This window comes from Bombus pyrosoma, linkage group LG18, assembly GCF_014825855.1.
Source record: "Bombus pyrosoma isolate SC7728 linkage group LG18, ASM1482585v1, whole genome shotgun sequence".
NCBI lineage: Eukaryota > Metazoa > Arthropoda > Insecta > Hymenoptera > Apidae > Bombus > Bombus pyrosoma.
In genome coordinates this window covers 2,899,977-2,924,511 of record NC_057787.1, presented here as the reverse complement: position 1 = coordinate 2,924,511, position 24,535 = coordinate 2,899,977, and the positions used below count along the sequence as shown (strand labels likewise).

The following is a 24,535-nucleotide window of genomic DNA, read 5'->3' as shown; positions in this document are numbered from 1 at the left end:
TATCAAGGCTACTTGTACCAATAGCAGTAAAAATGACTGGTACTTGTCAACTGGTACAGGAGTCCTGTAATCTGTTTATCGAACCCCAATTAACCAGTTTCCCCGTTTTCTACAACTTGCCACACGTTTTTCAAATTTACCGCGTATCATTCGATATGATGATATCAGTTATCAGGAAAATTCCAGATCGATTGCTAGATCGCTAGATGTTAACGCTAGAAATACCACAGCAGTCAAAACGACTGGTTCTACATTTTTATAAATGTGTCAACTCTCGTTTAGGGATGATGGTCCCAGCTGCATTAATAATAGCAAAACTGTACTACATAAGATGGAATTGCTTCTGTAAGAAAGTAATAAATCAATAAATATAAAAATATTCTATTATTAGGTATTTTTTAAAGATCAGTCATTTTCATTGGTTTTGGCAGAAATAGCTTCGTGTTAACTATCGGTAGTTCTAGTGTTAAGGAACAATTGTAGAGAAAAATTTTGCATTGTTTTATCTATCACTCCATTTTTTTCATAGATTCAGTTGCAAAAAGCAAAATTATACCTTTTTCTAGGATAGAATCCTACGATCTTTTCTTGCATACACTGATTTCTCGAATCACTTTAGGTATTCACAAAGGATATAACCTAACAAACACGAAGATGGTACCCCGCTGGAGGTAGCCACCCACACGATAATCAAACAGCTAAAAAAATTCAGCAAATGTCCAAATTGGACAAATTATGAATTAAAATTATTAAATAAAAAAAAAACTTTAGGTATAAAATATATAAGGGAAGATCATAGAAAACTCAGATAATTGTATCAGTGATCGGCTCTTTCGTACAATGGCAGACATCGTTGTAGCAGAAGGCTATGCAGAAGTTGGATATGAATATATCAATGTTGATGAATGCTGGCTGGAGAAAGATAGAAGTGTTAATGGTCAGCTAGTGCCCAGATGGGCAAAGATTCCCGTATGGTATGAAAAATCATGCAAATTATATTCATTCAAAAGGTCTTAAGTTTGGCATTTATGAGGATTTTGCTAACTACACGTGTGCTGAATATCCTGGAATATTCGGGTACTTAGAAACTGATGCTCTTACTTTTGCATCATGGGATGTTGATCATATAAAGTTAGATGGATGTTATTCACATCCTTCAGAAATGGATAGACGATATCCTGAATTTGGATTCTATTTAAACCAAACTGGTCGACCAATGGTATATTCTTGCAGTTGGCCAGTTTATCAAACTGATTCTGGCATGCAGCCAAATTTCACTGCTATAACAGAACATTGTAATCTATGAAGAAATTTGGATGATACACAAGATTCGTGGAATAGTTTAGAGACCATAATAGATTATTATGGAAATAATCAAGATGCAATTGTACCAAATGCTGGTCCTGGCCATTGCAATGATCCTGATATGTTAATTATTGGAAATTTTGGATATGTTAAGTTATGGATATGGTGTTTGATTGTGTCAGTGGCAGATTTGACATTGGTCCTTGAAAATGGTCTGGTAAAAACACCACCCATGGGCTGGCTTGCCTGGGAACGATTCAGGTGTAACACAGACTGCAAAAATAGTCCAGATAGAAAACTCAAAATTTTTCAGGATGTTTTATTGTTTTAGAAGTTGCTACAATTATTCTATATTTTTGCATACTATTTGCATTCAGTGCATTTTTACAACTTTAACTCTTCTACGACCCTTCAGTCGTTTTATCACAAATCATATTTCTATCTTTTGTATAACGAATTTTCTAGAATGCAAGAAAAATATGAAATTGTACGATATATTATGGTTTTCCCAAATTATTAGAAGTTCCTTTTCCAATTGAAACAAAAGCAAGATTGAAGTAAAAAAAATTCAAAGATCGCAATTTTAAGAGTTTGAGACTCATATTTTGCATAAATGCATAAAAATTTCCATTCTATTTATAACTCAATATTTTAATTCACAATAATTGTTGCGATTTTTTATAATTTCAAAAATGTGTAATTGAGGTGGTTTATTTAGATAATGGTTGGAGATGACAGTAAATAATGTTCTATGTGCAGTGATTGAGTTGGTACCTTTGATACGTTCATTATGATCTAATTTATCTGATTTAATTATGAAGCAAGCATTTTAGATAATTAAATTACAACATAGCTGAACCACATACATATATAATTGTTTTCACAAAATATTCTAATGAAACAAAAAGGGTAGTTTATGTATTTGCTTTGATTATTAATGGCAATAACATTAGGGTTCTTAAACAATACTTGAAAAGGTAGTTAATATAAGAAAATCTGCTTTTCATTGTAATATTAGCAATTATTGTATATTATAACTTCCATTGTTCATTTTGAATTACTTTGCTAAAAGCATAAACTAAATTTCACAAAGATAGAAGGGAAATAAAGACAAGATAAAGACAAAATAAAAATAAAAATTCCTGTTTCGTGAACAAAAAATGCATAAAAGAAATAAAATTGAAAAATCATTTCATAAGAAAGTAACTAGCATAACTACAGTACAATATTTTGAAAAAAGGAGAAAATGATACAGCCTTTAATTACTTAAATTTTAAATATACTAAAAATCGAATCACTACTTAATATCAATTTTTTTAATTCACTAAAAATATGAAAGAAAATAATAAAAAATAAATAAATACTTTTATATCGTTTATCTGTATTAGATTTGAAAGATTTAGACAATTTTTTAAACGAAACATCTTACATTCTTTAAAGAGGTTTAGGAGCTTTTGCAATGTGCGTAAGTATAATTATTTATTTATGAAGAAATTCTATGAATAAATAGATGCAAATATTTTGTATATTTGTTCATATTACATGCAATCTGTAAATATATACAAATTTAACAGATTAATTATTCGTATAAGTACTATAATTTTCTATTATTATTTAAATAAATTTCATTAATGGCAAAAATCAATGAATCAAATTTTTAATTATTTATTTTAAGAAGCATGTGTGAATTTATTATTTTAGTCCACATAATTATTGAATTTCTATTACAATTTCTCAACAGTCTCAGTGAAAATGGACATTGCATGGAAGATTTTAGTGGCATTTCCGTCTAATCTTTAAGCCATTAGATATAATGGGACAAGATTTGAAAACTATTATGATATAATCTCTTTCTAATAATTTATATATAATATATTTTCTATTTATTTAATTAGCTTTTTAAATGCCTTAAACTTAATTGTTTGAAAAAAATATAACAAAATAAACAAAACTATTTCTTTCATATGTTAGAGCTTTTATTTTTTAGGTAATTTAAATTGTAAGTTGAGAACAAATTTACTTTACAGATTATAAATGCTAGGGCACAGGAATCTGACTATTTTTCAAATGAAATTTTGAAAGAGTTTCAAGATTTCAATTTCTTATTAAGCTTTTATGTTAACACAAAGATGCCATTTTATTTTTTGAAAAAGGCTCCAGTGAAATGTGTCCCACTACTCCCACAAATATTATTCCACTTTATTTCAAAGATTTCCAACTACCCTTTGGATCATTTCGTTATGGAATTGCTGCAATTTTATCTTTTCTTTCAATTCTGAAATATTGGCAAATGGAGGACCACACACTTTATTTTTTGGTTTTTGAGGTAACTACCACTAATCGCAATAAACAAAATTTGCCGATCAAGAGAAATAAGAAATATCGTCGTACCATGAAACCGAATGTCCAGAAAACATTCCACGTACAAACATTCAACACACTGCCATTGTGGTGTGCAAAGTTGTATTAGGTTGTCAGGAAAGTGTCTTCCTTTTACAGACACGTCTTTTACAACAATGTATCTTTATACAAACATGAAACCTAATCTGTCGAACGTTGTGATCTTTATTTTGCTAGAACAAAATGGATCATACGTAATTCGATAAAATAATATAAAACAGAAAATGTTGTGCATCCATTATTTCCTTATAAAACGAAAGAAATTTTTTGGACGACCTACTACCCTAACAGGACCATAGGGTGTTCAAGTCGATGCAATTGTGGTTCCAAAGAATTAAGCAGAATTAGCGGTTTTATATCATCGTAACAGCATAGCCTGTCCTCAAAGAAGAGACAACGATACCAAACAATGCTGCTCCATGTCATACAGTAATTTTCTGGGTGTGAAAACCTGAACTTCATGAAGATTTTCAGGAGAATTTTATTTATGGACACAGCCAGATAATACAAAATGAGCCTGGTCTGACATAAGCAGGAAGTTCAGCGCACTCTCTACAGTCAAAATTTCAAGTAACTCTTGAGAAAAATTTAGTTGTTGGACAACAACTATGTTGTATGGATGAAAGTTAGGCTTCTTGTGTAAAATTCTACGAAGACTTCGACTTGAAAGTAAAGCGCTTGCATGTCTCCTGGTTGAACAACGTTGATCTTGTTGCATTGCTATTCTCACATTTTCAATGTCCTCTGCAATTCGTATTCGAGCAACAGCGTGTAGCTTTGTGTTTAATGCAGAAGCACTGTGCCAAAAATTCCGAACCTGTAATTTTATAGAGTTACGACAATGAACAGTGTCGTGGCGCGAAATTTAAAAATGTATGTTAAATAATCACTTTGTTCTAATAACTGATTCACTATTTCTAAAAAATGTTTCTGATACAAATGCACGATACTATTCCGTTCATCGTGCCGTTATTACTGAAATTATCGGCAGGTGCGCAAAAAATACAAGGAAAGAACTCATAAAAAGAAGACTAAAGAGAGAACACCCCACTGACCTTCTAGAGAAATAAAATAGACAAACTGGAAGATGGTATTCCGATGGGCGTAGCCATCCACATGTTATTTAGCAATAAAGCTAGAAAAATTTACCGAATGTCCAGGTGGACAAATTGTAAAGTGCAAATTAAATAATAAAAAAAGAATTACTGAAATGACATCATATAAACTATCCTTTCTCTTAAACTCCGCAGCACGATCGTATATACATGTATGGAAATTCCCGTGGTGGGGATAAGGCTCTTAGCGACCAGAAAATGTTTCAAGCAAGGCACATCAATCGATTTGTTAGACTTCGTCGTGCAGTCTGCCTTGTATCTCGAATCTGCAACACGATCATGCCTGTAACTGAATTCTACTTTAACATGTAAATCCACATTTATTTAAATAACATTTTTTACTCTATATTTACTTTAGATAAATTGAAAAAGGTTATGAAAAATAGTTTGATTTATATCCCTTTACCTTCTGTGGTAAAGAGATGGCGAAGGTGACATTAAATTTAACGAGTCGATTGCAGCGCTATGATTAGCGGCAGATTTGTAAAACACACTTATCGATATTTCGCAGTAAAATCATCAAATTCCTGAGCACGGCCCTCTATAATATTTGTAAACTATAAACGTCTTAGAATGCATCATTTTCACAAGCATTTTTACATTTAACCTTAGTTATTCATATGACATGTGTTTATAAAGCTATGAACGAGCGTACGTAAAATGGCATAACGCCGATAGGTTTAAATAGCAATAATTTGCATAGTAAGATAAAGTAGGAAATGATTTTTTTACGTAATTATATAAAGAAAAGTGTTCCGAAAGCATTCTGATTTGTTTCAATATGGGACTATTAGGTCGTCCGAAAAGTTTCTTTCGTTTTGTAAGGAAATAATAGACGCACAATGTTTTTTGTTTTATATTAGTTTATTGAATTATGCACGAACATAATAATAGAAATAGAACGAAATAGATCATACTTAATTTAATAAAATAATATAAAACAGAAATTGTTGTTCATCTATTATCATCTTATGAAACGAAAGAATCTTTTCGGATAACCTAATATTTAGGACTCGAAAAAGATGTCTTGGCAATTGTAAAGAATTATAATAATTTTCTGTGCTTCATTAAGCTTTACGTTTTTAATCCATTACGCGCAATTCCTTAACGGACAACAATATTTTTTATTGTAGAAAAAAGCCGCTAGATGAAAATAAATAAAAATATTCCATGTGTCCTTATTTTCGAAGAAAATATTATCTCTTAAGACAGTAATTATCCTTCATAAGGCTAAAAATATTATAATTTCTGCGAAAGGATATTAAAAATATGTTTGACAAAATTACGATAAATTTTCTTTATTAACTCGGGAAAACGAGTTTGCTTTTCGGCATTGAACTGCTTCGGGGCTAAAGTTACTTTAAACGTCCATCTACCAACATTATCTTCTGGCATTTTGCCACTATTTCTAAGCTCCGTCGAGAATCACGCTTGCTCGAAACGAGATAAAACTTCGGAAATAAGGCAAATATTTTAAGCCAAGTTCTATGTATTGAAAACACTGAGCGTAAGCTTTATCTTTATTGAAAAGGGCGGTCGAAACTTTTGCCAATAAGTTTTAACTTGCTTAACTCTTTGGGTTCGGCAGTCCAGTCCGCCTAAGTGCTCTCTCTGTACGGAGGCGCGCGCCACAAATGCACACAGTGGCGTGACTACAGATGGCACTGGTGTATGCCTGATATATGGGGTGCCGATCGTCGCATGGTCGCCGCCTATAAGCGGCACCCGTACCCACAGGTCATCTAGCCGGCGTCGCCTATATGCGGCACCCGAAGCGAAAGGGTTACACATGCAACTTTGTGACTTACGTTTGGTTGATTTTCTATGAATTAATTATTCTGTTTTATGAAATTTAATACAGAGTTTTATATGTAACGCATGCTCGGAAACACTGAAGGTTAAATCGAAACTCTTTCTTTCTTATTAATATGTCGTAGTCGTATCTAGTAGTAAATAAATAACTAAAATGTAAATATTAAATATTTCCTGTTCAAAAATATCTTTATATCACTAAATATATGGTAAAAATAGATTAATAAAATTTAAATATTAAATAATTCCTTTCGAAATATTCGTTTTTATCGCTAAATACATATAAAAATTACAATCATGTAATTGTTATGTCGATATGCGTACATGGAAACATAAATAGTGAACATTGGAACTGCTTTAAAATTAGTTTATTTTGTATAAATGTTATTACAATTTGGAAAAAGGTAATAAGCTCTCAACTAGTTTTAATATATTTTAATCCGGTATAAGTTTATATTATATTAGAACAAACTTATTTGTGCAATAAAAGTATTTCAAGCAGCTTAATTAATTACGTTATTCTATATGTATAATATTATATAATATAAATTCCATGTCTAATATAATATGCATAACGCAAAAACTAAAAGATACAACGTTCATGTTCCGCATCCGTAACAAATAATTCAATTTAAATCATATGTAATCCAAACGCAATATGAAAACTAAAATACGGAAAATTTGAATATGTTATTATTTAACGATTATAATATAAGGACTGCACGGAGAAATGGAAGAATGACATATATTAGCATTTCTCAGAAAATAAAAATTTATTTTTCAATATACAGGATGTTCCGCTATAGACATAAAAATATTTAAGGAATTTTCTTGAGGCTAAAATAAGATGCACATCAAGAATAAAAAAAATGCATTTTCGGCTTTATTTTTTAATTACTAGCAAATAAAAATGAACCGAAATACCCCCCTGTGCGAATAAATCTTCTTACACGAAGGAAAATACGTCAACGTAAACAATGGGGCGCACTGCGATCCTCAAATCGAACGATAAATGGGCAGCAGCGTTCTTGTTCGTTCTTATAATGAAGTTAGTTGGCATACAGACATATAAACCAATCAGCTATAAAAATAAAGAGTGCGCTCTACGCCTCACTTTCTTATAACTATCGTAAAATTCAAAAAATTTTTATTCAAATTAATGCGACATAACCAGTGATAAAGAAAACACGCAAGGCATACGACAGAATTAACGTTGAACTCAAAGTCGTTAAAATTGACATTCTTCCCTTTCTTGTGAATCTTTCATATAATGTACTGATAATAATATTTATAATATTTATAAAAACAGAGAAGGCCTGTGCATAGGTATGTATGTGCTTGTGTCCGAGGTAATCTGAAAAACTACTTAAATGATTTGATTATAATTCTTTCACATTGAAAAGTACATTTTCTCCAGCATATAAGATACATTTTATTTACTTCTCAGGAAATCGAGCAATGAATATAGATATGACCAAGCAGGCCTCTATTGCATGGTTGCGTTTCGCTTGACTGTCAGTTGATAGTCACTTCCTAGAAATATCGCTCGAATACTATTTACTATGATTTTTATAACAAATAATAGTAAGTCTTAAATCACGAAACTAATTGTGGGGAGTAAGCACGAAACATTCAGTTGGCGCAGTCGAAACGGTCGCACGTTGAAGAGAGAGAGGGAGAGGCAATGTTGCCACATGGTTACGACGCTGTGAAGTTGCTTTGCGTTGCACCGAAGGTGCTTTCGAGATATCTCGAGTTATAGCGATTACCAGATCGTGCAATAGTTTCGCTAACGACTGTGAATATTTAAAACGGAAATCGTTCTCTGACCATTAACAAGTGCGGACCCAACACTAAGAGATAGTCTCAGTTATCATTTTGGGTCAAGGTAACAGAGGATTTTCAGGTTTAATAAAGCTGAAGGAAAAGGGGGAAATTGTTTACGAAAAGACGATAGATAGATGGTAGCCTCAGCTAGAGAAACTAGCGATAGACACTCCAAGCGACTTACCGACGATAGAGTTCGAACTTCTCAGACTCGAAATAGAAAAATCAGCGCTAAACGTAAGTACTCAAAGAATTAACGAATAACGAGAACGTCTTACTACAATTAGTCCTAATACAAATAGACTGAACAAATTAAGAAATACTGCGCCACTACGCAGTAAGAGTAGATTAGCATTCAACCGTTAGGATCAAGGTATCAACAATTATTTCATCTGAATGGTATTCAAATAGGTAAAATGCATAAAATATACAATAAATGTACGATTCTCTTATTGGTATATATATATATATATATGTAAATTCCATAGAATATAAAACACCAACCAACGGTTTGACTTTCCCTGTGTTTACTGGGGTCCGTCGAACAATATAAATAAAGAAGGACGGGGACTTAGCAGAGAGAATAGAAGAGGATTTCAAGAAGCGAAGGTTGAACAAAAAAGAAGAAAAGCAAGTTAAAAGTTAGAAAGAGAAAGAGAAGAGAGATTAGAAGCGAAGAGTTTTGAGGAGACACGGAAGAAGACTTAGAAAATCGATTCTTGAGTTTTTACGAATCGATCGCCTGCCTTCCAAAATATTACACCATTATATAAATATATATATATATATATATAATTATAGTATATTACATATATATATGCAGACCCCAAAAATTCAGAAAATCAATACATATCAATTTCTACCAGTAACAGAACTAAAAATATAGTTTATGCAAAAGTATTATAATTATTAAGATATGTATAATTTTATGTGCCAGACTAGATTAGCTGCGTAATAATGATACATGTATGTGAGTATGAGTGTGTGAAAGTATGTGTGTGCGCGGCGTCTCGAAAACAAATCAATGTAAACTGTTCAGTCGATTAACAGTCTGGTATGGAAGAAGGTGAGACGCATGCAAGTGTGTATCGATGAATATCTTTGAAATCCTTTATCAAATAAGTATATAACTATTCTAATATAAATTCTAAGTGTAAATTTAGTGTTCCATTATTTCGACAATTAAGATCGAAAATTCTGAACAATAACATCAAAAAATAAAAAGAGAAAAATATTACACTGGACTACCTCATCTTACACTACACAAATTTTCTGCTATTAAATCAAACTCTAATATTAATTCCACATAATAAAATATAACTTAAAACATTACAATTGCAGAAATTTTTTAAACAAATGAATCTGTGGCGCGACTTTATGTAACCAATAAGAAGAAGAAAAATTGAGCGACATAACTATTTTAGTAATTTTCTTTTAATTCACCTATATATAAAACACGAAATTTGAATGTTCAGTTATTAAGAAATCGTATTATCTGCAATAAGTTTTTAACGGAAATGTATCAGACACAAGCATATTTAATGTAAACTTTACATAAAAGTTAAAATAAAAAGAAAATGTCATCTACGAGTGTGCAAGTATGTATCCTAGAAAAATTGTAATAAAATTTTCTTAGTACTTGACATACATTACGTAAAATGTAGCATGAGAATTGTCTAAAAGGAGGATAATTTGTAGGGCAAAGATATAAAAATTAAATAAAATATTGATAAATATAAAAATTGGATAAAGTATTGCGGAGATAATAAAAAGGACAATTTTGTTTGAGTAACCTCTACCTATTAACAATAATTATCTAAACATACTTTGGAACTGCATTGACATTTTACGTAACACGGTTCTAGAAAACTTTTATCTTTGAAATCTCATGCGCGAACGCCGAAACATACTGTTCGATCGAACACACCACAGATTCGTGACGTGAACTGTGAAAATTTCCAATGACCTCGGGATGTACATATGTGATTAGCGAGTAACAGTAACTCTCAGCGTTATATTCCATGTAGGTGCGGCGCGACGCAAAGTAGATGGGTGCGGTTTACGTGAGTTAGATCAGCATTAACATAGTAAGCGATTTTGAAGTTTTGTTTATCCTTATATTCTAATGAGCAGAACACACGATATTTGAATCAGTTTAAGTTATATTTATTTCAGTTCAAAGCGTAATCAATGTGTTATATATGATAACATCTTAAAGATAAAGAAAATTTTAATTAAAATACTCTCAGTACTTTCTATTTTACCATATTATCATTGTTATGAATAGGCCTCCACATATACTTCCTCAATTTTTAGAAGGGAAATAGAAACGTCATTATTTTACAAATGTTAGTCTAAATATTGAAACACAGCCTGGCATATCACTGTTGCTAAACATCTGAGAGGGTACCATTCTTGGAAATCTTAGAGTTATCATATGCATACAGTAAATCCCTTGAACCACTCCCACTATTGATGCTATTGATACTATTGACACTATTAACACTATTGACACTATAGACTCCCACTGTAGAATTTCGATATTTTCATTGTAAATAAGGAACTGAAAAATTACGCTTTTTAGATAAATCGTAATGAAAAATGTAAAAATGTAAGAGATAGAGAGAGATAGAGAGAGAATTACGACTATATTTAGCTATATGCTGCATTTTCCTTTTTAATTGAAATATATTCCTCATCGAAGAGGGAGAAAAAAGACGCAGACTATATAAAAGGAAAGAAGAAGACCTGAAACATGTAATAGAAGAATGTGAAATAACGGGAGGACCAAAGGACACGGAAAAACACTAAATGAGATTGGAGAAGGGCTAACAGAACTAACAGCAATAACAGAGAAGAGAAGGGCAATACAAGATGGGGAGGAACGACAAGAAGGAAGCACAGCAAGGAGGCAAAAGCCCAAAAGTTCCAATAGTTTTTAGTTATTAATTTTTAATTAGTTTTTAAAGATAGAATAATTAAGGAGTGCAATATAATAGAATGGACAAGAGGGGAGGTAGAGCGAAATAGATATAAGGGATGTAAAACCGAAAGTTCGTCTAAAACCGAAAGGCACGGGCTAAGCAACAATAAATAAATAAAATAATATATTCCTTAACATATTTTAAAGTACATTGTCACCATTTACGAACCCACAAATAGTGGCTGAATGTGGTTTCCGCAAAAATATTAAAATATAAGGCAAGAAAGAAAAGTGAAGCACGTGACGAATGCCGGTATCGTCCCGAATAAATAAAATACAATAGAAAAAATAGAAAAAACGGAAAGGTGAATAGTACAGCAATGTCATTAAGTAAGGTAGAGCCATTGATAGATAAAAACTATCAAGTAACTGTTGAAAGTAGGTACAACCTTGAGAAACCACAAACTCTTTAAGGAACTTATAGAAAATGATAAACCCGCAGAAAATACTAAGCAAGTTACTCAAGAAAATAAAAATTGCCTGGTCTTGGAAAAACAATGAGGCGTTCGAAATTATTATAATAATCGAACAGGTTGAATTGTGCTTAGGTGAGACGAGCGCAAAAAAGATGGAACGATTTAAAATATATTTATGTGGTTGAAGCTAAAAATCAAATAACAGATATAAAGTTAGAGCTAAAAGGTATTACAAAGGAAAGTCCTGAAACTGCAATGAAATATACAGGGTGGTTGGTAACTGGTGGTACATGCGGAAAGGGGGTGATTCTACGCGAAAAAAGAAGTCGAAAATATAGAATAAAAATTTTTCGTTTGAGGCTTTGTTTTCGAGAAAATCAACTTTGAATTTTCGCTCGGTACGGATGAAAGAAAAGATTATTGTAGCCTTTCATACTTTAAAACAATCGTATACGTTAGAAAGTGTTCATAGAAATTTAATTAGAAGAGCAGAACTGTGTTCGGCAGAATGGGCAACATTTTCAGCAATTTTTGTAATAATAAACTTTAGGATTACTTCATATTATTTCATTACGTATTCCTAATCTTCCGTTACGGCAAAAACAAACTTAAACTGGGATAATATCCATCGAGACAACGATCTACAGTGAGATCCGCTATAACGAGACGTGATAAAATTTTTATTCTATATTTTCGACTTCTTTTTTCGCGTAGAATCGCCCCCTTTCTGCTTGTACCAGCAATTACCAACCACTCTGTATAATCCGTGCAGAGAATGCTGCTGAAAGGAGCACATTTCTGGGTAAAGTAATACAACCCGAGAAATAGCATACCATGTAGTCCGGGACGTACGTATAAAATTTGAAAGGATTTCTGTAGTATAGAGAACTCAAACCGTAATTATCTTAGAAGACATATAATAAACCTTATTACAAAGAAAAGAATAGTACGAAAGTTAACAATAGTAATTACGATTACGAATTACTTCACCCCTACTTCTCTATATTATAGTTATACTTAATCAATAGATTTTTCACCGTGAAATATTTAGGAGAAGCTAGTAGCATTTTTTATTACAAATATTTTTTTCTCTCTATATTTTTCTATTGTTATTATCTATATTTATTTTACTATAATTTTAGTTGGTAATCGAATTGAAAACGATTTCATATTCAATATCATTGCTATAATTTAAGAAGTATTGCTATTTGGTCTTAAATATAGAACGAAATAAATTTCTTAATTAATATTTCCACATAATTAACGATTACTGCTGCAGAATATTTTAACTGTGCACTATGTTCGTAATTTTAAACTTCTCGTATTTTGCCTTTAGCATTTCTATAATATTTATAAATCAAACATCCTATTACTGTAATAAAATGATTGATATAACAATGAATAAACGTACTAATAACGACAGTACCTTTATTTATGTCCTAGTTCAATCCGACGTGATCAACGAGATGTCCATAACAAACTTCAACGTTACTCACCTGAAACAACAAATACAATAATTACATTATTAATGTGACATATTCGAATGGAGGAACTTACGAATTTTTACATATAAGTTAAAATTCATTTTGTTCTGTTAGAACATACATAATTCAATAAATAAATATAAAACAAAAAATGTTGTGCATCTGTTATTTCCTTATAAAACGAAAGAAACTTTTGTAACAATGTGTACTTTCGACCAATCGCGGGGAGACGCGTTCGCGAGGTATCACGTCAACGGGAGTCGTAAATTCCCGCTACGATTATAATAATCGATACCACCACTTGATCGATCCCCTGATTTCCGTTAAGATAATAGGGGTGATTGTTTTGATGTAACACCTCGTTAACAGGATATAAAATATATGTATTGCCAACAACTTTGTATACAATATGGACAAACGTTATGTAGGATGTGACCCGAGGAAGAGAATTTGACTGCTACAGAGTTTGAGACAGATTTTGACCTGTAGTGACTGCTCTCTCGTATTGAGAGCAAGTCAACGTGTTGACTGTACGAGTATCGTAAAAACAGTGAAGTGCGTTCTTGTAGCATTACGTAAGAAAGCTCGGGGTGGGTATTCCTTTTGAACTAAGGACGCGGACTCGTTGTTCACACTTTTCGTTAGGAAAATGAGGGTAACGTTCCGCGATGCCCATTGATTATAGCCAAAGTTACTAACTGAAGATAGGAGGAAGAAGCCTCTTACCAACATGGCTTGGGGGTGACATTGTTCATGGGAAAAAATATTTCCCGTTAGGGAAATATTCGCCTTCTCCGTAAGTAGTACGAACGCATAATAAACCTAAGGATTGTTTCAGTGACCATCCATAAACCGTTAACACTTACAGGAACAACGATTCCTTTTGGTTGATAGAAGTTAGTTATGAATACCAAGACAAAAGGTAAACTAAAAGCCTAAGTTTATGGTGGGTCCTTAGATTTATTGGGGGTCTGAATAGCGGTACAGACCCTTGGCAGCCAGGCAACTAGAGACGTCGCGCGGACCGTTTCTCGCGATGTAATGCTTATAATTATGCAATATAATAGAAAAAACCTTATAACTTTTGTTACATATTTTGTGTTTATGTTTTAAATAGTTTAATTGCCAGAAGAATGATCAGAAATTGTATAACGTTCAAGGTGCAATAAATAAATTGAATTAATGCAAAACAAATCACTCATAATCCACTGTACTAATATTTATTTCATATAAATACATGGAAGGAGAACATTAACAGGTTCGTGGTTTGCGAAGACACGTTTAAATTTAGTTAAAATATATCGCATTAGATGCCATTCTTTAATGAAAAATTCTCCGCAACAAAATTGAAATATTTTCAAAGGTAGTTGTGGTTTGAATTAACTTCTGTCGTGTAATAAATATTAATTAATGAATTTAAAATAAATTGTCACATCTTTTTCAATGCAATATTGTTTTACTGTAGATAATAATAAATTATAACTTGTAGTTACTGCTCGACCGTTCGTGGAGAGACGCGATCGCGAGGAAGCCCCAAATTCCCGTTACGATTGGACAATCGACGTCACGAAATGATCGATCCTCTATTTCGTTTAGGCTAATAGAGGTGGTTGAATTGATTATAACACTGAGAATAACAAGTTACAATGTACACTTTATTCCAACAACTTTATCGACATAGACAGTTACGTTAGGTGCGTATAGATCCAAGATGACTGATCTAAAGATGGGCAATCAGTCAGAAGATGTTGACTGATCTAAGGATGACAACTAATGAGGAGATGTTGACTGATCTGAGGACGATGAACCAGTGAAGTTCGGTAACGATGCTGTTGTAACAACGACCATATCCAAATCCACGTTATTGCACACTATCTGACAATGAACCGTTAGACTTTGACCTTACCTTTGCACATGGCCCAACACTAAATTTTTCTCATTACGTAGGACACTCAGGATCTTTTCCTTGCTCCTCGACTTCTACATCTCAACGTATAAAAACTGCGAGCATTCGACCACGAGACTAGTCTATGGCAACAGTCTTGACTGCGATTTGAACGACTATTTTAATACTTTGTAACTGTGTACTTCATTGTAACATTGTACTTAATCACTTTTGTGAATAAAAACATATAAAAATATAAAAGGACAGTCAAGTTAAGCTATTGCTCAGCTCTTCCTTTTCTTATCATGAATTTTCGCAGAGGAGAACTATTGCTGGGTGTTAGTCTTCACACCACCGGTCGTCCCACCGCTGGTCGCTTGCGGGTGGAAATGATAAACTCGACCTTCCCATATTTTACCTGATTGAACAATAACCATAAGGAACCTCTTGTTAATTTGAAGGTATTTTAAACCAATTAACGCCCTTAGCTTTAAAATCGAGATGCTTAGGTTTATGACAGTCCCTTAGGATTATTACGGTCCGACTAATTATATTTGCGCAGCGATGAATTCTGAATGATGTAAAGAGTCACCGGACAGGACAGTTACTAAATCAATGAATAACTGATGTCAGTAAAGTTGAAATATACGCAGTAAAATTCAGTCGTTGACAATTTCATAAATAAAAATTATTTACTGAACAATGGCTCTGCCTATGGCTTGTGAATCCTAATGGAGTTCACGCTCAAAACATTGAGCGATTATGACATGATATACGATTATGACATCAAATACCTCATTTTGGTACTCGTAAAATTAATTACCTAAATTATTACTTAGCCGAGTTTACTTCTAACGACGATATATTTATCCAGGTTGTATTGATAAGTTGTGTGGCTCATCTTTATTTATCGTATCAAAATAATAACTACAAATAACAGCTACAAAATAATACGTAAATTTATTATGAACATTAATTTGTGAAATTGTTAATTATGATAAATATTTATGAACTACATAACTCATTCTTGAATTAAATTCATACCCTCAATAATCCTAAGGATCCATCATAAATTTTAGCATTTTGTACAGTTAGACTACTTAAGACCATCCAAGTATGTTTTAAGTTTAAAGGATTCTTAGGGTTACTGCTCATTCCGGGAAAGTACAGGAAATCTGGCTTTTCTCACGTTTGGTGCCTCTCCCGAGCCACCTTCCTTCGGGGACGGCTAGCACCCTCTCTTGCCCATCAACCTTCTTTCTTACCCAATTAGCAGTAATGACCGTTTCCCTCACTTTCCTCATGAAAATTGTCATCAACGAATCCGCATTTCCCGTGCCCTTAGACACACCCATGGCTAGTTTTCCTCTGCGGCGTTATCGTCACCGAACTTCACTTGCTTTGCGTTCTTTGATCAGTTACCATCTTCTCTTGTATTGCGTAGAACGTTCAGTCAGTGTCTTAACTTATTGTCTATCAGTCGACATCTTAACTGCTATCTCCAAAAGTCCTTCGAGCTGGATTCATGTGCACTAAATCGTCAAGTGAAACAGTGTACACACGAGTGACATAGCAGTGAATCACACAGTGCCACGCGACTTCACCGTTATCATCAACGCAGCAACTCCCAACAACCAGAGAATCAACTTCGGGAAGGAAACATCTTCAACGCGAAACGCACCAATGCAACCTCCCGCTGCACAGTAACGAGCAACAACTTATAGCTAGAACAACGTCAATATCGCAACTACAAGGTGAGCTCGTTGAATTTATCGAAATCCACCATGGCCACTGCTCAAGAAGAACGCATTAAACTGTTGGTACGGAGAAGAAAAGTGTTCAGGAGAGAATTAGAAATGTTTCAAGCGGTTCTCGATAACTATGAGAAAGAGAAATCTGTAATGGCCATTCAATATAGTTTAAAAGACTTAGAAGAAGAATATGCGACTTTTAAGGAAATTCCATGCGAACTGGACGACATGGACGATAGTCAAACAATTCAGGAATGTCTTGACCTAAAACGGGCGTTTTATGATTGTAAGGAACGCGCGTTATACATCATTAATAATGTAAACACGCAAATATGGCAGACATTCAAAAGTAATAGACCAAATTCACCGGGCACATCGAGCGCCCGGGAGACATTGGAAAGAGGATACAATCAAACGGCTAAAATGATGACTAAACATTTAAAAGGATTGTTTGACGTAGCTTCTTTGCAGCGAACATCATATCGAGGTCTACAATCCTATGTAACAAAGGTAGAAGATCACTATAACGCCTTGCAAGCGTTCGGACAACCGACCGTAGATACAATACTACTGTATTTATTGACGTCCAAGTTAGATCGCGAGACCAGGTTAAGATGGAAGGAAAGGACAGAGAACACACCCTCCCCAACAGTCGCAGAATTTCTCAAATTTTTAAACCAGCGCTGCGATGTATTAAAACCTACAGAATCAACATATTACACATGAAACTGTTACCATTCATCGCGTCACACTCTCCACCATCTTGCCTAATTTGCCGTGGACCACATAGAATTTGGAACTGCAATATCTTCAAGACGAAACCCGCCAGAGAACGCCTCATAGCCGCCAATGAGGTATCAGTGTACACCAACTGCCTGAACACGTACTTCTGCATTGCACCGCCGGATCCTGTCAACGACACTACACGCTGTTGCATGGATCCGAAACATGAATCGACTGGGGACATCACTAGCGGCCCAACATCCATTCGACCTCCGACATCTTTCTCAACACCTCTCTTAACATCTCCATGTAGCCGGAGAGCTCCATCATGTTGAGATTATTAGATGTATGAACAGAGAAACGTATGGATGTATGGATAAATTGTAAAATGGAAAATATATTTAATATAGAAGTATAAATACAATTAGGAATATAATTTGAGCTGGTCCCGGCATCGTCGTCGGTCTACTGTCTATATGGTCAGCCTTCGTCCCAGTCTATCGTCTATACGCTATCGATGGTTTTAGTGCTTGAGAAAACTAAAAAGATCAGATGTAGAGTTTTCTTAAAAGTGGTGACCACTTCAACACATCAAACCACATCTGAAGCACCACCAACACGATCATCTCCAAGCCCATCATTTAGACAGAGGAGACAATGACGGCGACGGCTAACCACTTCAAAAAGGACTGAATCAAATGACATTTCGTTGTCGAGCATTGCTAGATATCGGTACCAGCATGAATTTCATTGATCATTGGCAGACGATGTGGGACACCGGTGCCCGCGAGTCGGTCGAACACTTAATGAAAGAAATGAAACATGTTTAGTACAGTGTGGCAACGTATTAAATGTAAAAAAAATGTTATAATTACTAAATTGTATGAATTTGTAGTAAAAATTACATTAATTGTAATAAAACCTGTATTCACTTGAAATGTATATTAATTGCCCAAATTATCTAAATTATGCTAATTGTAAAAATTGAAAGTAACATCATAATAAAAAAGACTGATATCAACAAAAGTTATAGCAAAGCCCCAAACGTCACTCCCTCTTTTTGTCTTTTCTGTGTTTCTTTCAGTTCAATACAATATTTACGAAATTATGTGTATAATATACAGGGTGGTTGGTAACTGGTGGTATAAGCGGAAAGGGGGTGATTCTACGCGAAAAAAGAAGTCGAAAATATAGAATAAAAATTTTTCGTTTGAGGTGTTGTTACAAAAAGTTCGAAGTTAAAGTTCTTATGTAATTCTGGTTGAAGATTAACAGTAACGGCAATAATATATTGTGTCGGGAGTTCGTTTGTCTTTAGATCTTGCAAACCAAAACAACATTGATATTCCAAGGCAAAATAATATGAGTCTCTCCCGATTCGAATTTTCCGTTGACTCATGTGCCGCTTACATAAGCTTTTGTGTCTTTTGCAGTTATTAGCTTCCCTATATATGCATAAACAAGAGATAAATATCTTTTTTCTATAAAAAAAAAACCAAAGCCTATTAAAATATGAAATTGCAATGCGTTATTCGAGAACGTTTATCGCGTATTGTCAATATTGTTGCAAGTTTCTCATTGCTCTTTACGAGAGTCTACTATCATTTCTTTAGCCCTTTTATTGTTGAGAATTTTGGATCTTAATTGCCGAAATAATGGTATAGGAAAACTAAATGTACACTTAGAATTTATATTAGAATAGTTATATATTTATTTGATAAAGGATTTCAAAGATATTCATCGATACACACTTGCACGCGTCTCAGCACTTTTTCCCATACCCGATTGTTAACCGACTGAACAGTTCATTTGTTTTCGAGACGCCGCGCACACTTACTTCCACACACTAATATTCACATACAAGTATCATTACTACGCATCTAACCTAGTATAGCACATAAAATTATACATACCTCAATAGTTATACTAGATCATACAGAACATGAAACTGAATATTCATACGCGATAAATTTTATTACTTTAGGAATTGTTGAAAATGTTTCCCATTTTATTGAATACACATTGCTCTTTGCATTTTCTATGAAAAGTATTGTATTTTGCATAATTTGTTTGTTGTATACTTTTGTTGCATAATTTATGAATGTTAAAACGTTGGGAAATGTTATAAAATTTGCTGTCCTGCTTGATTGTGTGTTTTCTAATGCCATCGACACAAGCCAAGCCGTTAGTCCACATACACTGATGAGACAAATATTTAATGTCAATTTTTTTAAGGCAAAGCCTCGTATGAAGTAATTTTATTTCATATTTTCGACTTCATGTGGAATTTCTATAGAATCACATAGTCACTCTGTACAATATGTGCAACCATATCTCTACAATATCTTAAATATGTATGTTGCATTAACACTAACACTATCGATATTCTATTGTATACCTAAATATTAGGTTGTCCGAAAAGTTTCTTTCGTTTTATAAGGAAATTCCACGTTTCGACTAACCTGCTATGTGCGAGAATACTAGCACGGGAAAGGATTAAAGTTGTTCGAAATTGTTGAGAATTGTGGATCTTAATAGCCGAAATAATGGTATAGGAACACTAAATGTACACTTAGAATTTATATTAGAATAGTTATATATTTATTTGATAAAGGATTTCAAAGATATTCATCGATACGCACTTGCACGCGTCTCAGCACTTTTTTCCATACCAGACTGTTGGCTGAACAGTTTACATTCCTTTGTTTTCGAGACGCCGCACACACACATACTTCCATGCACTCATATTCACATATATGTATCACTACTACGCGGTCAATCTAGTCAAGCACATAAAACTATGCATATCTCAATATTTATAATTTTTAGTTCATTTAAATTTGGGAGGAACGTTTATCGTGGATTTAATATTATTACGTACGTTCAATATCAGTGTTATATTAATGGATATTTTCTTAAGCTTTAAAGTATGATATCAAAATAATTTAATTTACATTTACATTTATATAATCACAAAAGATATAACCTAACAAACACGAAGATGGTACCCCGCTGGAGGTAGCCACCCACACGATAATCGAACAGCTAAAAAAAATTCACCAAATGTCCAAATTGGACAAATTGTGAATGTAAATTATTAAAAAGAAAAACATTTATATAATTTATATAATAATAATTTAATTTACATTTAATTTACATTAATTATTATTATATAAATCATATAATTTACATTAAATTATTATTATATAAATTATGTAAATTACCTTACGGTTGATATCGTACGTGATAAGGATCACGAAAGGTACCTAATTTGGTATAGTCTTCACCTGACAAAGTTGTGTAAGTCATTTTCGTTGGTCCAAAATTTTATTTAAAAGATATTATTTCTTAAAACTGTTGCCTACTATTTAATAACAATTGTGTCACTATTACTGCAAACTTTTCAATTTTACATAACATAACGCAAGAAACCAGAAAGAAACAATGAGTAATTTACTTATATATTATTTATACAAAATTTGTATAAATCTCTAAACATTTATACAACTTTATTTTTGACACTAATGCTATTATATTCATCAAATTGATTGGTATCAAACTTTTTTTTTTATTTATTTTTGCAATTAATAAGAACATTAGCATACTTTTTGTAAAATTACGAAACGCGTTTATTGGGACAGGAGCACAATTAAATATACTTATTTTCATTAGATTGATTTAATTCTAATTAGTTATACATAATATATGTAGGTATGCATATTAAAGGTTGGCTGCTCTATTTATTAGCCGTTCAGAAGTTACAGTAATCAATTTCGCAAATTAAGTGATGATGTTGCAAACACTGTTTTTTAATTTACATTAGAATCGATTATCATTTATGTGGTGACATAAAAAGGTGTTTTTGCAATACATGAATTTTGTTTTCTAAAAATGGTAAATCCTAATGGTAAATCGTATTTAATTATCAGATCACATATGCATTTTTGCACCTACTAGACACTTCAAAAATGTCAATTATTATGATATTAAATATACCCTTGATTGCTTGCACAATTTCACAGATTTATCTGGCTTTAATTTTTTCAAATGTAGCCACTAAATAATTTAAAAATAAAAAATTAACTAAATTAATTTCTCCATGCGTCCTTCAGTTACGTGCAAGTTATATGAATGTGATGACCAATGACATATTATTTATAACAGTGCGATAAGGAAGAAAAATGTGTAATAAGAGACCCAGAGAAAAATTATATCGTGTTTTTAACATTTACTTATACCAAAATGTTATTATCTTTTATTCCAACAAAAAATGGCAAGTCAGCAAAAATGCGTGTTTTCCAATAGTAGAAACACATGCTGCACAATGTATCTGCTGACGATGTAACATGAAATGATCTCAAGCTTTGATTACGCGCGTGAATTATAAAACGTGACTCTGTCTACATGCTAAAATAAGTAGAACACGTTTCTGTACAGGCTGTTCAGCTTGTCCTTTACAAGACGATCGAATTGCTCTCTTAGACCAGTGTAATTAGATCGCCCAATGCTACTTTGCAAGCTGCTTTGCTTCTAAATTTGCTGGTGAGCGAAGTCATGATTTAAAACAATTTAATCAGCATTATGATATCTGCTCAATAACCTATATATATATATATATGTAGTTTAAGGTTTGCACGGCCCTCTTAACGAGTCTAGTATCGTTTTATCATTCAAAATGATAAATTCTCTAATATATGTATTATGTAAATTCTATAGAATTCAAACTACCCGCCAACCTGTTTTACCGACAGTCACTTGCTAAATAGAATACATCACTAGAGAGGAACGGTAATTTAGGACGTAGAAAATCGATTCTTCATTTTCCAGGTAAAACTTGTAGTAGATTTGTTATTAACTGTTACTGTATTTAATTTAATTATTCTTAAAATAAACTTGATTTTCCAGAATCGATCGTCTGATTTACCCTAAGGATTTACGTTATTACATATATATATGTCGAGTTCACATTGCTGTTAGGGGCGTGTAACGAATCTTCATTTGGATTAGCCATTGTTGTTATACAATATAGATGATATTTACTGGTACAAATATGATTATTACAGAATTTGACAAGTAACCGAGGCGATTAGATACTCGACATGCTACATTGTGCATAAAATAAAAAAATTCACTTATTTGGAGATTATTTCTGGAGTCTTTCAAGATAAATCATTATTTCTGTGGAAGAATGTAGGACAAACCTAGAATTTGATACTTTGACAACTTGAAGTGGCAACAAAAATTCCAAGTTTAAGAAGTGGTGGACTATTTTTATACAAGTTAGTTGTTATAAGTTACCGAATTTATCTATCCTCTTCCTTCTTTGCTTCCTATTTTTAGTTATATTAAAAATAATTAGCATTGATGTGTCAAATTTAGGTTGAACTAGTATAATTTATATAAAAATACAGCTACCTAGATACCCGGACGAAGTGTAAGGAAACTAAATTTAATTAAATTTTTTATGAATATCTCGTAAATAGAAATCGAGTGGCGGTTACATTTATAGGTGAGAATTGTTCAAAATGTTGGCCTTAACAATATATTTCAAGCTTATTGAAGTCGGTAAGGTGTCCGCTTTTCTATTTATATAATTGTCCAGGCTATCTCGACTGTAGTCCGCAATCACTTAGTTGCCAACCCAATACATCCCGAAATGGACCAATCGCATATTAGTATTAGGTTGTCCGAAAAGTTTCTTTCATTTTATAAGGAAATAATAGATGCACAATGTTTTTTCTTTTATATTAGTTTATTGAATTATGCACGAACATAAGAATAGAAATAGAACGAAATGGATCGTACCTAATTCAATAAAATAATATAAAACAGAAATTGTTGTTCACCTTATGAAACGAAAGAAACTTTTCCGACAACCTAATACTGTTGTACTGATGTGGCTTTCATGATACTATTGACCGTTATATTAAGTTTCATCTCGTTTTTCTCCCTAAATAACATTAAAATTTGCGTGTGAAAATAAATGACTAAAGATCAAATGAGTCACTGACTCTTTAATTATAGGTAGTTTCATAGAAGGTGGGCGAAAGCACAACTCGCTGAACCTTTTTTCCTTACAGTAGTGAATGGGAAAGTCTGAAACTAGCGGTTGATGCGTTAACCGAGTGTTCTTTCGTGAATCGACCGACTACGTTCTCACAATCGTTTAATTACAAAAGACTTCTCCTGTCTGTACTCCATGTCACATCACGTTCAGCTTTACGCCCGAGGAGAAAGCATTTGTTGCTTGGATGTTGCAAGCCTCTTATTTCTTCCCTGTAATTCCTTCGTAATTACATAACGAAATTACATAAGTGAAACGTTTGTATTTTCATAATGTTGTGCTTTTCGATGCGACCAAGGCAATTTGTTTCCTTTAAACTTCTTCCTTTCTTTAAAACAAGCAGTATATGTTCTTTAAGAAATGAACTAAACCAAACTCAAACATATATATATATAAATATATTCATGTTCATTTCTTAAAGAACATATATATATATATTTTCTTTATATATATATATTTTTTATATATATTTATATATATATATATTTTCTTTATATATATATATATGTCGGAGAAGCGTTATGATTAGAGCTGGGGTTAAGGGCGTGAAAGAAACCTTCGTTGTAATTAAACATTGTCGTTATGCAATAGAGAAGATATTGACTAGAGCAAATATGATTGTTACAGATATCGACAAGTAACCGTGGTAATTAGATACTCGAGACGCTAATGACAATGATCCTGGGTTCGATAACGAATCCGCGGTCAACGGGATAACAGATGTATGTTCTCACAAACTCTAAGTCCGACTCTTGGTTAACAAACGTGAA

At 32.8% G+C, this 24,535-nt stretch overlaps 1 protein-coding gene, 1 long non-coding RNA gene and 1 pseudogene across 2 annotated transcripts in view; 2 read left to right on the top strand and 1 right to left on the bottom strand.

Annotated features, from left to right (window-relative positions):
- LOC122577337 overlaps positions 1-24,535 on the bottom strand; it is a 345,413-nt gene that overhangs the window by 308,783 nt on the left and 12,095 nt on the right. The gene's annotated exons all lie outside the window — the stretch shown is intronic.
- Positions 33-1,636, top strand: LOC122577272 (annotated as a pseudogene).
- Positions 7,585-12,157, top strand: LOC122577340. Its single transcript, XR_006320218.1, has 3 exons — positions 7,585-8,696; positions 8,762-8,870; positions 8,948-12,157. It is a non-coding gene; the product is annotated as an uncharacterized LOC122577340 (long non-coding RNA).